This window comes from Anas acuta, chromosome 1 (genome assembly GCF_963932015.1).
Source record: "Anas acuta chromosome 1, bAnaAcu1.1, whole genome shotgun sequence".
Taxonomy (NCBI): domain Eukaryota; kingdom Metazoa; phylum Chordata; class Aves; order Anseriformes; family Anatidae; genus Anas; species Anas acuta.
In genome coordinates this window covers 7768893-7790451 of record NC_088979.1, presented here as the reverse complement: position 1 = coordinate 7790451, position 21559 = coordinate 7768893, and the positions used below count along the sequence as shown (strand labels likewise).

The 21559-nt window shown below is 41.1% G+C and overlaps 1 protein-coding gene and 1 long non-coding RNA gene across 14 annotated transcripts in view; both read left to right on the top strand.

Moving 5' to 3' along the window:
• DLG2 (discs large MAGUK scaffold protein 2) overlaps positions 1-21559 on the top strand; it is a 1027768-nt gene that overhangs the window by 29390 nt on the left and 976819 nt on the right. The gene's annotated exons all lie outside the window — the stretch shown is intronic.
• LOC137846494 (uncharacterized) overlaps positions 1-21559 on the top strand; it is a 44789-nt gene that overhangs the window by 10131 nt on the left and 13099 nt on the right. The window contains exons 2-3 of the long non-coding RNA XR_011090511.1: positions 16557-16724; positions 16944-17073. This is a non-coding gene — a long non-coding RNA (uncharacterized lncRNA). The remainder of the gene's footprint in view (positions 1-16556; positions 16725-16943; positions 17074-21559) is intronic.

Sequence of the window (21559 nt, the reverse complement as noted above, 5' to 3'; positions counted from 1 at the left end):
CACTCAACAATTAACGTGACGGGTAAAACAGGCTCAGCATAGGTAGACAGAGAAATTTATTGCCTATTACTAACAAGCTAGAGAAGTTAGAAACTAGGAAAACAAACTGAAAACACCTCACCCCCATCCACCCTCTTCTACCTTCTCCTCCCAAGAAGTGCAGGGGAACAGGGAATGGGGGCTGCGGTCAGTCCCTGACACTTCGTCTCCTCAACTCTTTCACGGTTCCTCTCTGCCCCTGCTCCATGTGGGGTCCCTCCCACGGGATGCTGTCCTTCCCGAACTGAGCCTGCGGGGGCTGCCCATGGGCTGCAGCTCTACAGGAACTGCTCCCATACGGCTCCGTACCATGGGGTCCATCCCCCAGGAGCAAACTGCTCCAGCACGGGTCCCCCATGAGCGGCAGCTCCCCCTAGGCCTCCTGCTCCTGCGTGGGCTCCTCTCCACGGGCTGCAGCTCCGGCCTGGGGCCTGCTCCTGCGGGGGCTCTCCATGGGCCACAGCCTCCTCCAGGCCACATCCACCTGCTCCACCGGGGGCTCCTCCATGGGCTGCAGTGTGGAGATCTGCTCCATGTGGGACCCATGGGCTGCAGGGGGACAGCCTGCTCCACCAGGGGCCACAGGGGAACTTATGCTGCGTGCCTGGAGCATATCCTGCCCTCCTGCTGCATGTGGTGGCTGCAAGGCTGTTTCTCACTCCAGCTGCTGTTATGCAGTATTTTTTTTCTCCCCTTCTTAAATCTGCTTTCACAGAGGTGCAAACAGCATTGTTTATTGGCTTAGTTCTGGCCAGCGGCGGATCCCTTTGGAGCTGTCTGGAGCTTGCCCTTCCTTATCTGACACGGAGCAGCTGCTGGATTCTTCTCACAGAAGCCATCTCTGCAGCCTCCTGCTACCAAAACTTTGCCACGTAAACCCACTACAATCACTTAAGTCTCATTTTGTCAGAATAAAACCAGGATTCTACCAAGTTTGGCCTGGATTTTGTGGCAGTGTTCCTCTCTGCAGCTCAGAGGTGACAGGCTGCCTGCAAGATCCTCCTGTTTTAGTAACATCCACAGCAAATTTACATTTCAAATGGGGGTGGCTGAAGGAGAACAAAGTCACCCACAGATTTTTGGGGCCGACGCTTTAAGTATTTACTTTCTACCTATGCAAATCCCTCTGGGGTTTCTTTTGGATTAAGGATTCCTTACTTCGTCTCTAAACCTCTTGTTTAATATTCATGTGTGTTGTTAAACAGCTGCTGCATCCCACTCAAGAACAGAAAGCGGGAATGCATTTCAGTAGCAAATGAAGTGATACTTAAATATATCCCTTGCCTACTTCAAAGCAGCAGTATGGGAGGTAATTAATATTTATCAAATGCACTGAAGTCCTTGGATAAGAGGCACTGTGGTTGTGCAAAGCATTGTTTGTTTAGAGCCTTTTTGCCTGGATATTTTGACCAGCTACTAAATGCACTTGAGAGTGATCACACAAAACTTGCTATAATGCTGCCTTGATTTCTCTTGTCATCTTTGAATAACCACGACAGACATTCCAAAAATATAAAACTGCAGAAATGTAGGTGCTGTGCTTAACCTGAAGAAAACACTCTTCCCTTCATTAGTTGCATGCATTGTATTTTGCAATAGATGGTAATAAAAAAGTGGGACTAACACAATGCAATACACAGAGACCTTGTTAGATTTTATTACATTTTCAGCTTGGTAATTTATTACTATTAGAAAGCCTAATTCTTTGCTTATCATGTAATTATAGCAAGGTGTTTATGAACAGGAACTCCAGCTGCTTTTCTGGATAGAGGGTCACTAGATGAGGAATTGGAAAGCCTTCTTAGACTGTTAATTTTTCCCCATAACACAGGGAATATAAAGCATTGTAAAATATATATGTTATATGAGGTCAATGTTATCTTTCATGAGTCGTTGCCTGTTTGCAACAAGGACAACTAAGACAACTAATCTTACAGATGTAGATGATCTTCAGAGGACTGCCTCTTTATCTTGAAAACTACAACTTCACAGCTCTCCTCTGGAATAGGGAGCTACCGATGTCCCCATTTCACCCAAAAGAAGCTTTAGGTGTCTTTGTGTACAGTGCTCCCTAAACCAGCATCTGGCTGAGCTTCACCATCTCCATTTGACACCTGAGCAACATCCCAATACGTGTGTTTGGTGAGAGTGAGACACGTAACATCCATGTATAGGTACCACAGAAGCCCCCAAGGAGTCCCATCCTTTTGTTATGCCCAGCTCTCCTTGTTTCTGCTGGGGCTTTCTGTTAGCAGATTGCTAACAAGGAATAAAGGCTTTTGTGACTGACCCAAGACCTCATAGGCACTTGTGACTGAAGAGAGAGCTCAGTTGAGGGATCCAAAGCTTACATCATACCACGAGATCATCCAGTTTTAGGCTGTCAGGCTCAAGTTATAATGGAAAGCATTGTCTGAAATCATTCGCTTGCAGAGAATTTAGAGGCAGTCAAGGTTCTTGTGGAGTTTTGTTATCCTGTTATTGTGGCAGATGGGGTAGGATATCCATCTAGAACAAGGCTAGGGCAGAAAATGGAGGAAACAATTAGAAATCGGAAGATGTGAAAGTAGAAGGGGAGGATGAGCTCTTATCAGTGTATAAATCAATAAATATGTAGCTCTGTGCTTTTATATTGTTCATGATGAGTTGTTATTTTTACAAATTTGTGGATTACTGGCAATTATTTTCTTACAGTCTAGATAAATGTACATCCACCTATGAGTAGAGCTGCCATCTTGGAGACTTCTTAATGCCAGTCTTGCTTGGGTGGCACTTGCCCATAATATGAAATCTGAGTGATTATGATTGAATAAAATAGCTTTGTGGGGTCTGATGCAATGAGTATCAATATTTTAATAGGAATGCAAAATTCAAAACTGATATACTATTAGAAGTCTACAACACCTGCTATTATCCTGACCACCAGTGAGGGCCCACTGATTTTTATTCAGTTCAGTGTTTTGCATCTGTGCATATTTTTACACAAATTTCAATATTCTTTGCTTGAAGAGTCTGAGCCAAAGACATACCAAGCACCAAGCTGAGAAAACCTACCCTGTGTGTGTTGCAAAGTTTGTGTATCAGTAAAAAGGACAAGTTCTTCGAAAAGCTTTGTCAGTGATCCTGAGGATTAAGTGAGGTATCTTGATAATAACATAAGAATTCCAGCTGATACTCCAGCCAAATTAAAATATATGCATCTTTTCATTGACTACATGTCTGGCACTATAACAATTGCTAGATTAACCTAAAAACAGGACTGTAAATATTGGACAAGAACAGACAGTACTTTAATTAGATAAAGTCACTGGCAGGGCTCTGAGGAAGGTAAGGGACAGGTGCTGTCTGTTTAGCTTTGCTACGTGTTTTGTTTACTCTGTAAGTCTTTTTGGCTTGGGACTTACTGTCAAGCACCAATTTCCTGTTGGAGTGCATTTCTGTTTTATCACTCATGACCTTTTATTTCAAGATTGCTTCCTCCTTTTAGAATTTTGGTTGAAGGAGAAAATCAATAGAAATAGCTAGAAAAATAAAAAAAAAATAAAATAAAAAAAAAAGAGAGATTTTAAGTTAAGTATCTTCTCCACTACACTTTTACCTTTGGCCTTTGCAGATGAGGCAGAAAGATGGGAATTAAGCCCTGGGGAACTCCTTTCACGTATTACTCTCCAGACTCATGGATTTGTCACGGTTTTGGCTGAGATTGAGTTGATTTTCTTTGTTGATTTTCATGTGATGCTGTGTTTTGGATTTAGGATGAGAATAATGCTGATAGCACACTGATGCTATGGCTGTCGCAGAGCAGTGCTTGCACAGAGCCAAGGACTTTCAGCTCCTGGTGCTGCCCCACCAGCGAGGTACCTTGGGGTGCACAAGGAGCTGGGAGGGGACACAGCCAGGAACTGACCCCGACTGGCCATGGGGATGTCCCATACCGTGTGGTGTCATCCTGAACAGTAAAAGCTTGGGGAAAGGAGGAGGAAGGGGGAGATGTTTGGACTGACAGTGTTTGTCTTCCCAAGGAGCTGTTAGGCATGATGAGCCCTGGAGGTGGCTGAGCACCTGCCTGCTGATGGGAAGCAGTGAATGAATTCCTTCTTCTGCTTTGCTTGCACACATGGCTTTTCTATACTAGTAAGCTGTATTTATCTCAACTCAGAAGTTCTTGCACTTTTACCTTTCAGATTCTCTCCCCCATCCCACCTGGGGAGTGTGAGTGGGCAGCTGGGTGGTGCTGAGCCTCCAACTGGGTTAGACCATGACACACAGTCATGGGACACCCAGTCTGCTGAAGTACCTGAGTGCTGTGGGGTTGCCTTCAGCATTGGCCTCCATCATCTGGGCTTCTCTGCTGTAGATTTAGGATAAATTGTGTCAAAGGTCCCTGTAATAAAGCCATTATACAGCTTGAGAATTCCTCAGTTTCTCTTTTTGTACCTTGTTCTCTTGCAGGTTGGCTTTACTTCACTCAAGAGAGGTCCAAGAAGTGAACTCTGGTGGCCTTTTTTAGAAAACCAGTTTAGTATTTGTGACTGTAGCTTTGTATACTGACTTTCAGGTGGTGTGGAGGCATGGTGCTCTGCAGAAATAGGGATGGGGGTGTGGGGCATGATGTAATTAATAATCATGCAGCGATGATGAGATTTATGATGTCAGATACATTTGGTGAGGAATTAGTGTTAAACCAAGACAACCCTAAGGCTGTGGAGGACAGCTGGGGACAAAAAAGGGCCACTCCTGAACTTTTGACAAACAGTGTGGGTGGTAAGTAAAGGATTCAAGATGAAGACGCGGGGACATCAGGATATGTATACTCACTTCTCAAAGGAATAAACACATTTTCAAAAGGGATTATAAATTCAAATGGACGTAGAAATAACTTGCAATACAAGTTGTGTTGTATGGTCACACCAGGTGAGGAGAGAACCTGTGCTGGAAAAGTGCTCTTAACCAGCACCACTTTTAAATAAATACAAGAACTACAAGACTTTTCAGTCAGAATCCATATTCTGCAGGCTTTGCACTTAAATAAATATAATGTGAAGGTTTCTGAAAGAACCTTTCTTTGAAACGGGGCTTATATTGTCATGGAAGGCAAACATATGCTTTGCTCTGCCAAAGGATGGAAGATCTGGATCTTTCTGCATAGAAATCTTTTCTTCATAATTTGCTAATGTATTTTTTTAGGATTGTCATTCATTCAAATTGTCAGCTTCCTCTAGCTTCTTCTGTGCCGGTCCTCATCATCTGTTTGAGAAACAGTAGTACAAAATTAGTCATGATGAAAAGGAAAATGCTATAGCTTGAGGTGGTTGCTATGCCAGACCTCTTCCTTTTGCTGCAAAAGAGCTTTGGAAAATATTGTGATTTCTCTTCATTGCTTTCCCTTGAAAATCACTGGACATGAGAGACGTGGTAGTCATCTATCTCAGAGCCCGTGCTCATCATGCGTTGTGATCAGTACCTCTACTATCACACCAGAACTGTCACAAACTGTTATGCTTTTTCCAAAACCGGAAACTATTCAACAGGTTTGGGGCAAAGAACAAGGTTTTGGGGAAGCCTTCACTAAACAATATGTTTAGAATAATTCTTGGCTAAAACACAGCATTTTGCTTTGAAATACTTCACAGCACAGTGAAAACTTTAAGAGGTTGCTGTAGGTTGGTACAAGTTGTGGGTTATGTACTTCAAGGCTCTCGGTGGCACTGTAAATGAATCCAAAACCTTTGGTGGGTGATGAGGAGTTTCTGGTCTTTTTGAACCAAATAATGTTCTCATAGGACAGAATCCAATTTTATTGGGGCAGATCTCGTGTACAAGCAATATACACAAGTGCAAGTGAACAGATGGCTCACAAATGGAGGAAAAGCTGCGGTCAGCAAATTCTGTGTAGTTTGCTTCGAGTATGGTTGCATGACAAAGTCACTGCAAGGCAAGCAGGAGTATGAATTAACAAGTTAAATAACTGCCCATGTGCTCACTCTCACCATCCAATAAAACACTCTCAGAGAACATACAGACAGCTGAAATCTATTTGGAAATGTCTTTATTGGTGTATTAAAATGGGAACAGGAATGTTTCCACACAGAGGGACTCAATCATCTATGCTGTAAAATTGCTCAAGTGGTTTCTGACAAGATTTTGGCCCATCCAACCTGCATTTTCCCAAACAATTTGCAGTCAGGGCAATTCCAGGGCGATCACAAACAATTCCTCATAAATCAGTGGCTGTCACTGCTCTGTTCTGGAGGCTCAGGGTGTTATAAAGTACGTATCTAAGCTCAGCACTAGAAGATGCTCCTTCTTTTCATTTCATTTTCAGCAAGCTTCATTTCCATGGCATAGCTTGTGGGTTGAGGGTGTTGGAAGAGATCTCGTTGGGTATGTGTTGTCTGAATACACCTTCATTCAGTTATTCAGAAGTTGCAAATTGTCCCCATTAATCTTACTCAAGTTGGCAGTTATTCAACCAAACTGAATAATATTCCTGTTAGCATTCACCCAAAACTTTTTTTCCTGAGACTAAATTTGATGTTGGTGGATCTGCTGGCCTACTAGCCCCTGTGGACTTATATCACATCATTTGGGAAAAATCCCTGGTTAACTCCTAGGCAATGCATGTGGAAGAAGTTAAGAATATTCTCAACTACTACAGGAAATACAAAATATTTGGAAAGATGTAATTCATCTTTTAAAAAAGATGGATGGTGGTGAGAAGAAAGATGGCTCACAGTCTGACTAGAGTGAAGCCTTGATGTGAATATCGGCCACATTCACCATCTGAAGGCTCTCTGGATTGCTTTGGTTTCCTTCAGTGAGCTCAGGCAAACCATTTCTTTCACTCTTAGTCTGATGGGTGAATAGTTCTGATGGCCACCGCTCTTTTCAGAGAAAAGGAGACAGTGAATGGCAGAGCTTTAGAACTAGAACCTGGTCTTAACTAGAACATGGTCTTGACTAAAACTCCTTCTGTACCTCCTCTTCAATATTGTAAACATCTTCATTTGGTCAAAAAATCACATCGTTCCTGATTGCATTATCCCCGGTTCATTGATCCAAGATGCGTCAATTATTTCTTTTAAACACAAATATTTTCGATGGGGATTTCCAACATACCGTGCAAAAGTTCAACATTTCAATACGCAGCATTTTACAGATAATTCTGGTGTTCTATAACATTTTGTTGATCTTTCCCCTGCTTATTTGCTTTGTTGAGAACAAACATGAAAACTCTGGCTCTTTCACAGCATCTGCACCCTTAGAGAACTTCAACTATTTTAAGGAATTAAAAGCTTCCCGTCCTAAATGGCAGTAAAAGTCCACTTTGTCACAGCAGTATCACAGTGATGAATGTTCAAGGGCAAAGCTTTGATTAATGACAGCTGCAGTTTGGATTCCACTGATGGTGATTTTGTACCTCCTTCCAGACAGCTGCACACTTATGGCAAGTATCTAACTAGACATATTTATTATGCCAGTTTAGTTAAATACTCATATAAATTAAGCATATGGATACTTGCATAATTTGCATGTGCAGCACGTGACTGTATTATATGAAGTAGGCTTCCAAGACAAGAATGTCCATAATGCAGCTGAGATATTCCTATTTTGTTAAATCAAAGAGGTCTGTGCTTAGATTTCATAGAAGGGGAATCCCAGTCTGAGAAGGGTCTTAAGAGTGAAGGGGAGGTGTAGTTTTTCTCTATTCAGGAACACAAAAAATCATTAATATGGTTAAAGTTGTCCAGTGTTTTCATGTGTCCTTACAAAATGCTGAATTTAGCAGAACACAGATTTTGGAAAAACAAGAAGTCCAGAGGTTAAAACACATACTCACACAATTGCTGGGGTCCAGTTCCTCACCTCTCCTCATTTCAGTGACCAATGGGAATCATCTTTCATTTAAACATATGTAAAACTTAGCATACATTTTACATTAACTGCATTAAATTGATAACCTTGCATTAGGATATAGCTTAACTCTTCATAGCCTGGCTAGCATAAATCACTTTCGGTCTACCTGACATTTTGGGCCAGCATGGAAAATCATAAAGCAAACATACTGCTTTTAAATAAGCTTTTTGTTATTAAATGCTCTTTTTAAAATCTATTTTTATTTATTATTAAAAAAGGGGCAAGTCACCATTTAAGCTGTTGAAATGGTACAGGTTTGCAGTTGTAGGTCTTAGATAGGATGATATGTGGAGGAATAGAGCTGCAGCAAGACTCCTAAAAGACTGGCTTCACCTGCAACCTTTACTGTAATGCAGTGCAGCTGGTGGTTGTGCAGTGCCTGTTAGGAGCTTGAATTTTGCATATGAGCAGATCTGCAGAGGAATCAGCAGTCTGATCCGTAACACAAAGCCTGGCTATTTTACTGTGCAGTGATGATAATTTTGATTTCTGGGGCATGATGTTATGTCTTTTTCCACTTAGTGCCCAAGCATCTTCTGCAAAATACAAGCTCCCCTCTCCATTTCTATTACTCTCCTCTACCCATCTCTTTAACTATTAGCTTTTTAAAGCTATCTGTATATAAAATTTTCACTGTTTTACGCATATGACAGAAAGACTATAAAGTGTTATGGCTGGTTACACAGCTCCCAGCAGATACCACACAGGCTCTGGGTCTTTGCTGTGCTCACTCCTTTGGCTGAGCAAGGTTTCCAGCCCTGTTGTGCCACAATTGCCCTGCCCCAGGTGCTTCCCCCAGCACCTACTGCTACCTGCAGTGGAAATTCTGATTTTCCTTGGGGAGATGGCTCAAGAGTCTGCCCCCTGCAAGGAGCCTCCCCTAAAACTTTGTGCCGTTACATTCAGCGGTGTTACAACATGGAGAGGGAGCCACGGAAAAATTTATGGCTTCAGAATTAATGTCTCATGTAAACTATTACTGACAAGTAAGGAGCAAAGAGAAAATAATCAAGCACATGGCTCAAAACCTCATGTCTTGTGTTCAGGGACTGGAGTTGTGGGGTAGTAAAATCCTCCCAGGTGGTGCTAGAGTCTCACACACTGCTGCAGCCAACGAGAAGTTTTCGAGCGAGACAAAGTCCCCTGCTCCACTATCCTCAGCCAATTCAGATAAAGCCGTGTCATTTTTCCCTTTTTCCTTCATGCAATATTAAATGCGTTCTCTTCACAAGCTAATAACCCCAAATGTGTGATAGTGTCTAAAATGAAAAAACCCGTGCAGAAATATTTTCTTCCCTATTGTTTATCTTTCTTTCTTTCATCCTCGGTGTACAATACCCTGTGCTCTTCAGGACAAATATTTATTGCAGCTGATGCATTGTTAGGGGGGGTCACTCATGAGGGGAAGATTTATAGTGTATGAATTTCTTTTTTCTTGCTCGACAAGGTATGGAAACAGCGGGTAAGACTTGTCACCAGGTGGCACCATTAACCTAAGTTATATTTCAGCTAGGTGCACGCAATGAAGTTTATGTTCAAAAGGAATTTAGTAGAAAGATTGCTCTTTTCACCTTTCTTCAGATCACAAGTCACTACACGACACAGAGAATAGATCAAATCCTTCTGTTCACTGGCACATTTCAAATTGTTTCAGTGCCTTTGCAGCGTTGTAATCTGCTGAAGAACTTTCCACACTTTGTAGACGGTGAATAAACTGCATGCCTGTGCTTCTCCATAAAACACCTTCCTGCTTACCTATTTTGCAACATACTGCACACCTGGTGCATAAAAAAGCACCATTTTCCCCAGTCAGCTCTCCTTATCCAGAACATGACTAGGGAATTCGCACAAGGGAGCATGTGTCTAAATATTTTTAGTTTTGCAGTAGGTTCTATAAACCCAAACAATAAGAAATTGATTTTCCTTGCTTATTAGCAATAGCACCATATATCAAGTAGTGTTACGCACGTTGGGGCACAGGTGCTGGGTCCCACTGCCACTTGCTATTCAGCAGGGGTGGTGGTGGCTCTTTTCTGTTCTAGGAGAGCTGCAAGTCTGTATCCAGGCACACGCAAGATGATGTAGCTGTCCTCCAAAGCAAAGAACAAAATTCTTCCAGCAACAGGCATTTAAACAGCTTGAGTGGAATAGTTATAGCTTCTTTTGATAGGGCCGGACGCCTCTCTAAATGACTTTGGTGTTGTGTGTCAGCTTGATCCTTAGATGATGAATGTCTACTAGTGTTGTGATTTTTTTTCTAAGTGATGCTATTAACCTAATGAGAGGATTCTAGGGTGTCTCTTGGGAAACAGCAAATTCTTGTCCTTCTTTTGATCAGGTATTAAAGGAACACAACCCAGCAGCTTGTTCTTTCCGACTGTGCTGGAATATTCGGAGTGGTATTGTTATCCTTTGGGATTCTGAAGAACATGGTTGAAGTATGCAGCTTGTAGTTCTTACTTAGCTTATACAAGTAAGCAGGGAAACAGATTTATGCCTAAAAAAATAATCTTCCATTAACTTTTTATTGTATTGAAACCATCAAATGAGTATTGCTCATATAAACTCTGAATTGTAAGGTCAAATTATAACAGTAGGTTAATTATGCTTGAATGTATTCTCCGGTTTCTCAGCAATTTCTGGGGCCTCACTAGGTAAGATTGTATTGTACGAAATTGCAAATGCCGTAATTTAACTCATACATATTATATGTGCTTTCTTGCCTTTGCTTGCTTCTCTGGTCAGCCGTGAAAGTCAGCGATTAAGCAGGCTTTGTGTCAGCCTCAAGTCATCGTGTGGGTGGTTGCACACTGGCACCAGTTGCCCAGAGAGGCAGTGGAGGCTCGGTCCTTGGAGATATTGAAAACCTGGCTGGATACGGCCCTGGGCTGCTTGCTCTCGTTAACCCTGCTTGAGAGGGCAGGTTGGAGTAGATGGTCTCCCGAGATCCCTCCTAACCTACTCCATGGTTCTGTGATTCTGCATCTATCAGGAAAAAAAGGTCTGGGCAAACTGACGTTATGAATTTCTCTGAATAAGCCTGTGAAACTCCCAGTCTGGAAACTGCAGCACTGTTCTCAGGTAGACTCCTTGCTCATAAAGATAACGGTAATTCAGAGAGGTTAGAAAGAACAATTGGTTCCATAGAGATTTGCGTTACTGTGTGATTTTTTACTGACGTTTGCCCATTATAACAAAACAGATAATGTAAATGCCTATTTGTCTTTTCCCTTAATGAAGCAGAAAATGTGCGTTGTTAGATAGCAAATAGAAAGTAGAAAGGTTCAGTGATACATTATCTTAAAAAAGTGTCATTGAGCATTTGGCAAAAATATTGTTAGTTAGAAAAAATCCCATATATACATTTATACACACACACACACACACACACACACATATATATATATATATATATATATGTACCTTTCCAAGTTTCAGTGTGGTGACTCAGTGGGCGTTTTAAATAGCAAAAAAGACAGTGTTATAGCAGTGATGCTCTAAGGATGAAGGTGAGGCAGGGTTTATAAGAGAGAGCAAGATCAGGCAAGTCTTTTTGGGGGTCAGGGTGGGTATTGCCTGAAAGAATAACTCTTTTTTCTGGTTATATTGGTTTATGTAAAAAAGGCAATCACAAACTGTGACATTATCAAATGCATCTGTGGTCCAAGAAGTGCTGTATTGTTCTGCACCATCTGAAGGAATCAAATGGTGTATCAGGTAACAGGAACATTACTCCTGAGTCATGATATTGTACTTGTCTATGTTTTTCCAGTTTCTCTTACCTATAAATGGAGGCATGGACATGATGGCAAAAGGGAAATGGATCTGATGTGTTGACAAAGCTGTTTATGTAGGATTCTTCAGTAGAATCAGGACTAAATTCCTTGTCACTCATAACACTGAAACCCCTATCCTTTCACTTCTTTCTTTCTTTTCCCTCCTTTCCTTCCCTCTTTCCCTCCTTCCCTTCCCTCTTTCCCTCCTTCCTTCCTTCCTTCCTTCCTTCCTTCCTTCCTTCCTTCCTTCCTTCCTTCCTTCCTTCCTTCCTTCCTTCCTTCCTTCCTTCCTTCCTTCCTTCCTTCCTTCCTTCCTTCCCTCCTTCCCTCCTTCCCTCCTTCCCTCCTTCCCTCCTTCCCTCCTTCCCTCCTTCCTTCCTTCCTTCCTTCCTTCCTTCCTTCCTTCCTTCCTTCCTTCCTTCCTTCCTTCCTTCCTTCCCTCCCTCCTTCCCTCCTTCCCTCCTTCCCTCCTTCCCTCCTTCCCTCCTTCCCTCCTTCCCTCCTTCCCTCCTTCCTTTATTTGCCCATCATACTTTTTTTTTTTTTTTTTTGTTTAATTTGGCTCTTTATTTATTTATTTATTTATTTATTTATTTTTATTTCCTGCAGTCATCATCAGGTCATTGATTTTTTACAGTGCATCATCTGGAATTCCAGCAAGTACCACAAGGACCCAAACATCTTCTTGCGTGTGATTCTGCAGTCACCTGCCTGCACTTATGACTGATCACGATTCTGACAGCTTTAAAATATTGCTGTTTTCTTCCCTGAAATCCTTCACCGAAACAGAAAGTCTTGCACAAGCCCTGATATGTTAGCAAAACTGTGGGCAAAACATATGAAGAAAGCAATTTATCCATCACTGACAGTCTAACAGTGCACAACAATCTTTCAGTGGCTGGTCAGTGGTGAACTGTGGCAATGACTGTTTCATACTCATGATTTCAGGTCAAAGTGTCTATAGGACCTGTAGACCTCTATGTGTGTTTTGCAAGTGTACCTGCACAGGCATAGAGAGCCCATAGTTTATATTTCTACTTCTGTGAGGGGTTTATGTGTAGGTTATTATTCATATGTTAATACTCTGAAACATAGCAGATCAGAAAGGAGGTTGGTTAAACTGAAATGGAATAGATCTTATTTAAACTGAAACTACATAAGGGGATTTCAGGAATCCTTGTTAGATCCAAATGACATTTTTCAAGAGTGATTTCTCTTTTTTTTTTTTTTCTCTTTAAATATATCCCAAATAACCAAAATTATTTATAAATACAATTCATAATTGGCAAGAATTTCTGGCTGAAAATGAAAGAAACATCACAACAACAACACAAAGATGTTTTCTAAATCTAGCGTTTGTCTTTCCTATAGAATGCAGCTATATATATTTTCAAAAATTATACCCCCAGCCCCCAAATAAAAGAAATTTCAATTCTGAATGCAGAAGTATTTTTCCATTTTTAGACCAAATGAAGCAGTGAATTAAGCACTAAACAATTATTTTCCTAAGAAAAAAGAGCTTGTGAATCTGTACTGGCAGGGTATGTGCTGACCTATTTCCCTTCTCTTTCCCATGCCATTCATTGCTTTTGATATGACAGATCCATTTTAACCAATTTGGACTAAAAAAATAGCATTCTAAGTCTCTTGCAAGTGTGTTGTTATTGACCTGATTTTACAGATAGTCATAGAATCATGGAAAGGTTTGGGTTGGAAGAGACCTTAAAGATCATCCAGTTCCACCCCCCTGCCATGGGCAGGGACACCTCCCACCAGCCCAGGCTGCCCAAAGCCCCATCCAGCCTGGCCTTGAACACCTCCAGGGATGGGGCATCCACAGCTTCTCTGGGCAACCTGTGCCAGGGCCTCACCACCCTCTGAGGGAAGAATTTACTCCTTATGTCTAATCTAAATCTCCCCTCTTTTAGTTTAAACTCACTACCCCTTGCCCTGTCACTTCACCCCCTGACAAAGAGTCCCTGCCCAGCTTTCCTGTAGGCCCCTTTAGGTACTGGCAGGCTGCTGTGAGGCCTTGATCTGTCTTCGCAGGAGAGGTACTTCAGCCCCCTCTGATCATCCTTGTGGCCCTCCTCTGGACTCAGTCTAACAGATCCACATCTTTTTTTTTCTTCTTGTGGGGGTCCCAGACCCTGGGCACAGGAGGTTGGGCCTCACGAGAGCAGAGGAGAGGGGGACAATCCCCTCCCTTGCCCTGCTGGCCACGCTGCTTTTCATGGAGCCCAGGGTACGGTTGGCTTTTTGGGCTGCAAGCGCACATTACTGGCTCATGTTGAGCTTCTCACCCAGCAGCACCCTCAGGTCCTTCTCCTCAGGGCTGTTCTCCACCCACTCATTGCCCAGCCTGTATTCACGTTAGACAAAGACCTGACGTTCAGGCAAAGCAGATGCCAGATTTGTTCAGGTCTTCGCACATCTGCACCCATGCCTAGGTCATCCCACAGGATGTTTAAAAGCTTCTCACCACTTCTACACATGTTTTGGAGTCTGACCTGAAAGGGCTGGACCCAAGGTTGTTAATGAAATGCAAATGAACAAGACACTGTATTACTCTTCCTCTGATATTCCCTAACCAACTCTGTGGTCATGCTGGACCTGCTCCCTGCCATGCTGGTGGGAAATGGGAGAACCTTTCTAATTCATAGTGTCTGTTTTTCCTCCTCTCCATCATACATCCTCCCAGGGTCATTCCCAATCCAGATATTGTGTCCATCCATTGGGTAACATTAACTTCCCCAAAAGTACTGCTCCATATTTCAGTCTTGCTTCTGGCAAATCCCTCAAAAAAGATTTGTTTCCTCCTTACCAAGACTGTGTCAACGTGCCAACCAGGGGATTTTTTTATGTGCTCTTTGATTTCTTCTTATATAGCAGAGAACAGCATGTTAGAGGGTTGTTGTAGTGCTGAAGGAAAGGGGCCCAGCAAAGATTTCTTTTTCCAATTCCCGTGGGAAAATATAAAAGCATTTTATACATCACTGAGCTAAGCAGTAGCTGACAAATAGTTTCCTGTTTGAGGGACTGGGGATATATGTACCCACTTGCTTTCAGTATGTGTTATTGACCAAGCTGCCAAGGGAACAGCACGGGTTTTCCATTCTGCCTCGGTTCTGAAATGGCAATTTCAAGTCATCATTTCTACATTAGGTTAATTAACTCAACTTCACTGATTTCAGTCCACTGCTCCACATTTTCCCAAGCAAGATAAAATGTGAAAGTGTCTTACTTGTGCTTGTTTTGTTAAATTTTCACTGGCATCTCTGGGATTCTAGAGCCCTTGTATCATCAGCTTGCTCTGATTCTTAATCTGTTAAGAGCCTAAATCAAATTAGAGAATGATACAAATGCCTGTGACAGCATTTTTCCATGGCTGTAGCTAAAGGAGCTTAGAGTATAACATAAGGAATGACAGACAGTCCAGCAGAGGCATGCTCCTAAGATGTACAAGAAGGTGGGCACAGCAACATTTGGCCATATTTTCACAAAATCCAAGTAAAATCATGCTTATAAATATCCCAAACAGCCGTATCATCCTCAAGGAAATTAATCATTGTTTTTTAAGTGTTGGGAAATGAAATTCCAAGTTATCTATGATTGTATGCCATGGTTTTCAGTTTGGTTCTGGAGCACTGACCATGCACTGAGATAAAAGGGACAATGCAAAGGCCATCTCTGTTGTGCTGGTGGCATTCGCTGTAACACAGCTACATCCTGGCCCTCCTGTGCCAACAGGCATCATTTTGACCAAGACGAATGCTCTGCCATCCTTAAGTTATCACCATGTGAGGTGGAATAGCCAACTCGTGTTTGTAAAAGTCAGCTTCTTTACAGCTAAAGGTTGTTTGCTTACCTCTCCGTCAGGATGCTCACTTCCACCTGGTCTCTGCTCTGTTTGATTTGTTTTACTTGTAGCCCTACTATGAATTAACACTTCCCTGGCTTTAGCTCTGAATCACTTGAATACACAGATGTTTCTGGGTGAAGTTCACAGGGAGGGCCAGCGCTGTAATTGAAAAGAAATGAAATGGGCACAGGTCTCTGTCTCTGTCTCTGTCTCTGCATGGGCACAGGCATCATGCTGGTGAGCAGAGGTGCTGTGTGGTAGGAACCAGGGAAAGGTAAGCGTTTCTAATGGGATAAAATCCTCTCTGTGCTGGATATGATAGTGTAATCGTAATTGTGATGCTGTGCCATGCAGGTAGCAAGCGAATGACTCTCTAGAAACCTGATGACAATGACCAGCTCCATACAGTGATGGATGTTTTCTGTGCATTGTGTTTATGTGATTGCTTTCTTTCTCTGACTTCTCTTCCCCCAGTACATCTGTACTGAAGACATTTTACGTGGCCAATTTGGTCAACACAGAGCTATGAAATGACAAGGGGAAGATTTTTCTGTGTGGTTAATTGGTACTAACATTCAAATGTCATATTCAAGGGAAACATGTCACTTAAGCATCTGTTTTTTAAAAACCTGTCTTTAGCTGAAACACTCGTGATTCTTCATGGAGAAACCTAGAGGATGAACATAAATAACAGAATAGAAAAAAATCTAGTAAGTGAGAGGCAGTATTGCTCTTCATTTCATTCCTGTTGTCTACTTCTGGAAGTTGGCTGAATTAGGATTTAAGTAAGCCTAAAAGACAGGAGATCAGAAATAAAATAAAAGACTTCCAAAATCCACTCTTTAACATTAATACCCTGAAAGGGAAATCCTGCCAATAGCTGCATCTGTGCTTTTTGCAAGATGGTGATAAAAAAAAAAAAAAAAAAAAAAAAAAGCAAAAGAAATCTCTTCATTTTCAAGCTGGCTTCACAAAGAAAGCAACCAGACATGGAACCATCTCCCACCCTTCACTGCCAGCGGCTGCTGCATGTGATGTCCTTGGATGCCCCAAAGATTAGGCAGTCTGATCCACCTGGCCCATGTAACAGGGATCAAAGACATTGCTCCGTCTACAAACTTAAGCTCCTGGTAAGTGCATCCTTTTACTAAGTTGCACAATATTTTCATAATAAACAGTAGTAGAGCCTTTTTTTGTTAATTACACTGAAGCACAAAGTTGTTTGCATCTGCCAGTCATTATGAATTTGGTAAACAGGAAAGGCTGTAACACAACATAAGAAAGATGCATTCATGAAGACTATGTTTCATGAAGTGGAGAAGTTGATATTCCTTTCTTTTCCCTTGCAGCTCTCTGAAAATGAAGAAGACAAATTGAAAGTTATGCTCTGCACAAATTAATAGGGACCTCTGGCTCTTGAGGGGGCAAAATTGTGGACCAGTCCTCTCATGTGGCAATGCATTAAGAACAACAAAAAAGGTATCTTTTTAAAATTACTTCATGTTCTCAGTATGAACAGAGTACATGCCAGTAGGAACTTTACATCCAGCTTTTATTTTAACAAAATAGAACACTATTAAAACAAACCAGCAAACAGACAAAAAATACAAGAAGCAAAAAAACAGGTTTACTTTCTGAGTTGATGGTCTCATTTTTTTTTCTCCCAATCTAGAATTTTTTTCTGCAGTATTTTTATTTATTTACTCAAATGATAGTCTTTGTGTGGCAAGCACATTTTGCTTCCCTCTTGAGAGAAAAAAACACCTCTATTCCCAATTACTAAATCTCAGTTACATTTCATTTACAGCAGAAAGTCAGAAATTAGATGAAGTTTCAGCATCTTAGTGGTCATTTAGTCAGGTCCAGAATGGGCAGGGAATAAGGTCACGTTTTGACAGCTGGAAAGGCATCTAATTGTCAGCCACAGCATGTGAAAGATCGCTCAAAAACCTGAAGCCAACCAAGTATTTTGCACTTGAGTGGTGTGAAATTTGTGTTCATGTTTTGGTCTGGTTCCACAGACATTAAATAAGAGTCTACATTTGTGGTGGCACGTAGTCAAAATCATTTGGCCAGCTGGATACCACATGCCTTTCTTGAATTCAGAGTATTATTACATTGGATCATTAAACTTCTAATTTAACACTCATTATACCTGAAGAAAGCATTTGCCTCTCTTGGTGCTATGTCTTTTTCTATTTTTCTTAATGCAAGCTTAATAGCTGCCAAGTCTTATCTTCCCCTTCAGAAGAAACAGCTACTTTTTCTCAAATGGAAAACATCTATTCTTGAGAAATCAGTAATTCTGCCATCCTAAACATTGTCATCAACACTGAAAGTTAAATTTGATTGCATTTGGATTCTGAATTTCTCAAGGTGTTTAACACCAAAATGTTTTCTCTGGAGACAGTAGAACAGTTGTCACAGGGCTTTTCTTGCTGAACTCTCACAAGATTTCTATTTTTATGGCCAAGAAACATTCTTTATGGTCCATGAGATGTCTGTGCTGACACTTATGTGCAGGCTCTTAGCAGGGTACAGCAACTGTTTTGTAAGTTGTTCTACATCCTTCCTGAAGTGTAAGGCTCCGTTTTTTGGATGTATCTTTGTGTAGGCATATTTATATCTTTACTAGTGTCCCAGCTCAAATTGGTTTGATGTAAGTGTGCTTGAAGCATGCACACTTTGGATAGCTCCCCATACTCTTGCTTACCTCTAGACGTGGTATTTTGTCATTGTAAAGGGATTTTATTGCTCTCTGCAGAGGAATTGGCCTGTGCGAGAAAAGGGTCAAATTCTCAGTAATGAAAAAGATGCTTCAATGTAGTGAGAAGAGTGGCCTTCCGAAGAGCTTTCCTGTTTACCATGTCATTTTAAGATACTTGCTTCTTTCGTCCAACACTTAAAATGTCCCAGTGCCTCAGGTTACATCCCTGGGAGAAGAATGCCTTCAGATAAAGTGAAAATAAAACTGGTTACTTAAGACCAAATGGACTATATAAAAATAAATATTTATACAAACATAAATGAAGAAATAAAATACAGGCTTAACTTTTCTTACACCAAGATTAAATCAGAAAGGTCACTTTCTCCCTTTACCTTGCAGACTTGCTGTAAGTGATTTTTTGATGCACATCTTCTAAGCAATTATTTTATCTGTGCAGGTCTTGCATTTCAGGTTACATGGATCAAAGGGAGCCTACTCCTGGAAGAACACATCAGCTTAACAGAGTTGATCTTTAGCAAGCCCCTCAAAGGATCTGAGTGGGTTTAATCTTCAACCTCAAAATATGTACTTCTTTCCCCTTCATACTTATTCAATATATATTCAGTTATTTAGCTAAAATAAGGTGTCTTAATATGGTAGACCAAGAATAATCTCCTGCAGTGCACTGACTATTCAACAGCTCTTTTATTTAATGAAGATCACCTTGTCTCTGATTCAGCATCTCTACCCATGGAAATTTATATATTTTTTTATTTGATTATGTTGGATTTTATAGCTGTGCATTATGATTCAAAATATGCTTAGCATAAGCATCTTAATTGCACAGAGGTATGTAGGTCACTGAGACCAGTTGGGATAGTGATTAACCAGCTTAGAAGGAATCATTGATTTGGGATGATGAAGCCTTACTGTCTTCTTCTAGACAGCAATAACAGGCAGGAATAGGACTGGGAGAAGTTCATGACAAAATGCTGCTGTCAGAGTCTTGGTGAAGGGTACCAGAAAATTAGAGGAAAAAGGGGAGATGAAGAACTTGGAAAACAAGACATGGCAAAGAGGTAAAGGAGATGGCCTGAAGAAATTGAATTCCAAATAAGCTCACTGAGGAGAAGAAAATATGGTTCACATCCCTTCTTTCACCTCCCCGCCCAAAAAAAAAAAAGGAAGGAGAAAAACCTAAAAAGTGAAAGAGAAAACTGATAAGATTAAAACCATGAAGAGAAAGGTCAAAGCAAAGAAAAGGAAATGCATGAGTGAAAGGAAGGCAGAAACTGAGATGCATTGCTCATAGCTTCTCTATTTAGATGATTTATCTTTTTCATTTTTTTCTGATTTTTATCTGAAAGGAAACAGAATTTAGCAAAGTAAACACTGAGAGTGAAGTAAGACTCCATGTGTGCATGTGTATATATACCTGCACATATATATATTTATACATGTATGTGTGTGTAAATGGTCTAACTACCTTTGGATGGAGGTAATAATGACGGATAGCGAAGGAGAAGAGGTTTGTCCTGCCACAGTGACTTTTACTGGTGACAGAGATGGATTTTTAAGTCATAATGGAAGCATAAGCTTCATTGTTCCAGAATTTGGAGGTCTGTAGTGACCTCTTCTGAGCTAGTTTTCTAAGGATCCTTTTGTCATAATTGGAAAGAAATAACCTCTTTAAAGTTGTGAATTATCCAATCTCCTCCATCCTCTCAGGATGAGATGAATCCTATCACAGAAGAGTCTTTCTCTCCATTAGGTAAAAATCTTACCCAGAGCAGTAACTCAAGTATAGACTGCTATACTGTAGAAGTCTTTCCTCAGGGTGACATGAGTCTTATTTAAAAGATGTACCATTAATACTAATTCAATGTAATCAGTTGCACAAGAATGTGTAGCTTTTTCATTGCAATTGCTCTATGTTGAGAGTGTTAAAAGGAAATATTGTCTTCCTCTCCCATGAGACATTCTTCTCGACTTCCCTCCCGCCTTTCTTTTAGCATGGAAGACCAATTAGGGATTCCCAGCTCAATTTAAAGGACAGCTAGTACAGGAAAACTACTGTAGACACCTAGAATAATATTATATGATTCTCTTGGTGGTTAATAGCATTCCAGGAGGTATTAGATATGACCATAGCCTGATTGCAGCTGCTTCCAAAACCAGTGAGGCAAAACCCCTTGATTTTGAGGGACTTCTTGCTCAGGAAAAAACAAACAAACAAACAAACAAAAAACAACAAAGAATAAAAAAAGAAGAGTTATTATCATGGCTAAAGTTATCTTGTGAACCTCCATACCTTGATATGTTTGACTGGTAATCTGCCATAGATCTTGCAAGAAACTGGCTAAACTTCAGAAATACCAATTAGCTTCCCAAAAGAGTCTGAATGGGAACTGTCTCCTGGGAAAATCATCTGACCTCCTGAGAAGGTCTTTGGTGCCTCTGATGTAGCTTGTACTCTGATGGGTCTGCTGGATATCTAGGAGCTTTGAATAAATCATGAAGGTCAGTGACAAAGTTAAAAAGGTGAGGGGGTACAGATTACTCCCCTAAGCAGTAGAATAGGCAAGGATGTGAACAAGACAATGCATTATACCTTTTTGTTATTTCTGCTTCAAATCCTTACATCCAACCTGTCAGAGACAAATGTGTTAATTGGGCAGCAGACCAAGTGAAAGCCAAAGCTCTGCATTTTATTGTGATGAGTTCTGCGTGTAAATCCTGCTGCTTTCCACTTTTCCTTGCTTGTAATGCATCACTTCAGAGCAGTTAATATTGTGGTGGGTAAAATGCACTTGGGAGATATGCTAGATTTTCCCAGTGTAAAAAAGGTTGTTTGCAACTGCAGGAAGAAGTTGATTGTTGCTCTCTCACAAGACTTCTTGAAGTCAGTGTTATTATTTGTCATCATCCATACCGAGTAGCTGGAACATTCACAATCATGAGAATGAAAAAAGCTATCCCCCCCCCTCCCCGCCTTTGTTAACATTAATTAATACCATACAGAATTGGATAACTGAAGTAAGTTTGCAGATTCTTCCTTACACCTGTCCCTATTTGTCACATTGGATTCTGCCACAGACCTTCTAACCAGCAAATCATCGAAACACATCCCTCAGTTTCCCTAGTTGTGAAATAAAGTCCCTGCCACCTACCTACCCCAGGCAGTGTTTGAGGGATGACCACTTACTTGTCCCCTAATGATATTTTGGATATATTTTTGGAGCTGTAAGAAGGTTACTT